The sequence below is a fragment of the Schistocerca gregaria genome, unplaced genomic scaffold, assembly GCF_023897955.1.
Source record: "Schistocerca gregaria isolate iqSchGreg1 unplaced genomic scaffold, iqSchGreg1.2 ptg000726l, whole genome shotgun sequence".
NCBI classification, from domain to species: Eukaryota; Metazoa; Arthropoda; class Insecta; order Orthoptera; family Acrididae; genus Schistocerca; species Schistocerca gregaria.
Window position 1 is genome coordinate 912,093 of NW_026062103.1, and position 3,295 is coordinate 915,387.

Here is a 3,295-nt window from a genome sequence, read left to right on the forward strand (position 1 = left end):
TTGTTTTGCTGAAGATACAAGTTTAATTGTTTGTTTTATGAAGCAGTCATTGCACACTATTGTGGACCATGTCCTACAAGATACACAAAAATGGCTCAGTGCTAACACTGAATGCAAAAAAAAAAAACTAATTATGTGCAATATGTAAGAATAAGTGAACATGACGACCTACATCTCACTATGGAGGGAAACAACTTGAAAGAGTTCAGTGAGCAAAATTCCTGGGTATGCACATTGATGAGAAGATAAACTGGAAGGACCATGTGGTGAGCTTAGCACTAAAACCCAATTCAGCATGTTTTGTACTTGGAATAATTTCAAGAGTTTGTAGTAATGACTGTACCAGATTAGTATATTTTGGCTATTTCCAGTCAATTGAGGCCTATGGGATAGTATCCTTGAGGAAAAACAAATTGTTGTTTAAATGAGATTTTCAAATTACAAAAACACCCTATTCAGATAATGACCCAGAGCCCACATCAAACACGTTGTAGGCCACTTTTTAAAGCATTGGAAATTTTTGCAATTCCATCATTATACATTCTGAAATGTCTGTCGGTGATCAAACAAAATCGCGACAAAATGAAAAACCAATACAGGTTACCATACACGGCAATGTAAAAATCTCCACTTACAGGCTGTAATAAGGACCCAAAGTCAGAAACATGTACGTAATCAAGGAATTAAAATTTTTAATGCACTACCAAAACATATCAAAGAGCTGGAAAATGAGTATAAATTTAAAACTCTTATAAAGAACCACATGCTTGACAAATGTTATTACAGCATAAGTGAATAGCTGTGCACAAATGTATAAGGATTTAATTTCATGTGATGAACAAAATTTCATCAGTGAATGTGTCTGGCAAGCCCATAAGAAGATCAATAACCACATGCTTAAAAAATGTCACTAAAGTATAAGTGAATAGCTCTGCTCAACTGTAGAAAAATATATGATGTGGCAAATGAAATCACAACTTCAAGGAATAGGTCTGTCCAGCACATAATTTCTTGTGTCATAAAAACAGTTATTTGTTGTATATTGTAATAAAAATGAGATAAATTAATATGAATACAGCACAAATTTGATCATTGGGATGTTGTGGTCTTAAGTCCTGATACTGGTTTGATGCAGCTCTCCATGCTACTCTATCCTGTGCAAGCTGGTTCATCTCCCAGTACCTACATCCTTCTGAATCTGTTTACTGTATTCATCTCTTGGTCTTCCTCTACGTTTTTACCTTCCCTGCTGCCCTCCAATACTAAATTGGTGATGTCTGAGAACATGTCGTACCAACCGATCCCTTCTTCTACTCAAGCTGTGCCACAAACTCGCCTTCTCCCGAATCGTATCCAATACCTCCTCATTAGTTATATGATCTACCCATCTAATCTTCAGCATTCTTCTGTAGCACCACATTTCGAAAGCTTCTAGTCTCTTATTGTCCGTGTTTCACTTCCATACCAGGCTACACTCCATACAAATACTTTCAGAAACGACTTCCTGACACATAAATCTATACTCGATGTGAACAAATTTCTCTTCTTCAGAAACGATTTCCTTGCCATTGCCAGTCTACATTTTATATCCTCTCTACTTCTCATCAGTTATTTTGCTCCCCAAATAGCAAAACTCATTTACTACTTTAAGTGTCTCATTTCCTAATATAATTCCCTCAGTATCACCTGACTTAATTCGAGTCCATTCCATTATCCTTGTTTTGCTTTTGTTGATGTTCACCTTATATCCCCCTTTCAAGACACTATTCATTCCGTTCAACTGCTCTTCCAGGTCCTTTGCTGTCTCTGACAGAATTACCACGTCACTGGTGAACCCTCAAAGTTTTTATTTCTTCTCCGTGGATTTTAATACCTACTCCAAACTTTTGTTTTACTGCTTGCACAATATACAGACTGAATAACATCGGGGAGAGACTACAACCCTGTCTCATTCCCTTACCAACCACTGCTTCCCTTTCATGTCCCTTGACTCTTATAACTGCCATCTTGTTTCTGTACAAACTGTAAATAGCCTTTCGCTCACTGTATTTTACCCCTGCCACCTTTAGAATTTGAAAGAGAGTATTCCAGTCAACATTGTCAAAAGATTTCTCTAAGTCTACAAATGTTAGAAACGTAGGTTTGCCTTTCCTTAATCTACTTTATAAGGTAAGTCGTAGGGTCAGTATTGCCTCATGTGTTCCAATATTTCTACGGAATCCAAACTGATCTTCCCCGAGGTTGGCTTCTAGTTTTTCCATTCATCTGTAAAGAATTTGCGTAAGTACTTTGCAGCAGTGACTTATTAAACTTATAGTTTGGTAATTTTCTCATCTGTCAACGCTTGCTCTCTTTGGGATTGGAATTATTATACTCATCTTGAGGTCTGAGGGTATTTCGCCTGTCTCATACACCTTGCTCACCAGATGGTAGAGTTTTGTCAGGACTGGCTCTCCCAAGGCTGTCAGTAGTTCTAATGGAAGGTTTTCGACTCAGGTCTTTCACTGCTCTGTCAAACTCTTCATGCAGTATCATATCTCCCATTTCATCTTCATCTACATCCTCTTCCATTTCCACAATATTGTCCTCAAGTACATCACCCTTGTATAGACCCTCTATATACTCCTTCCAACTTTCAGCTTTCCCTTCTTTGCTTAGAACTGAGTTTCCATCTGAGCTCTTGATATTCATACAAGTGGTTCTCTTTAATTTTCCTGTAGGCAGTATCTATCTTAGCCCTACTGAGATAAGCTTCTACATCCTTACATTTGTCCTCTAGCCATTTTGCACATCCTGTCGATCTCATTTTTGAGACATTTGTATACCTTTTTGCCTTCTTCATTTACTGCATTTTTATATTTTCTCCTTTCATCAGTTAGGTTCAATAACTCTTCTGTTACCCAAGGATTTCTAGCAGCCCTCATCTTTTTTCCTACTTTATCCTCTGCTGCCTTCACTACTTCGTTCCTCAAAGCTACCCATTCTTCTTCTACTGTATTACTTTCCCCCATTCCTGTCATTTGTTCCCTTATGGTCTCCTTGAAGCTCTGTACAACCACTGGTTCTTTCAGTTTATCCAGGTCCCATCTCCTTAAATTCCCACCTTTTTGCAGTTTCTTCAGTTTTAATCTACAGGTCATAACCAATAGATTGTGGCCAGAGTCCACATTTGCCCCTGGAAATGTCTTACAATTTAAAACCTGTTTCCTAAATCTCTGTCTTACCATTATATAATGTGAAATATTGCAGTATCTCCAGGTCTCTTCCACATATACAACCTTCTTTCATGATTCTT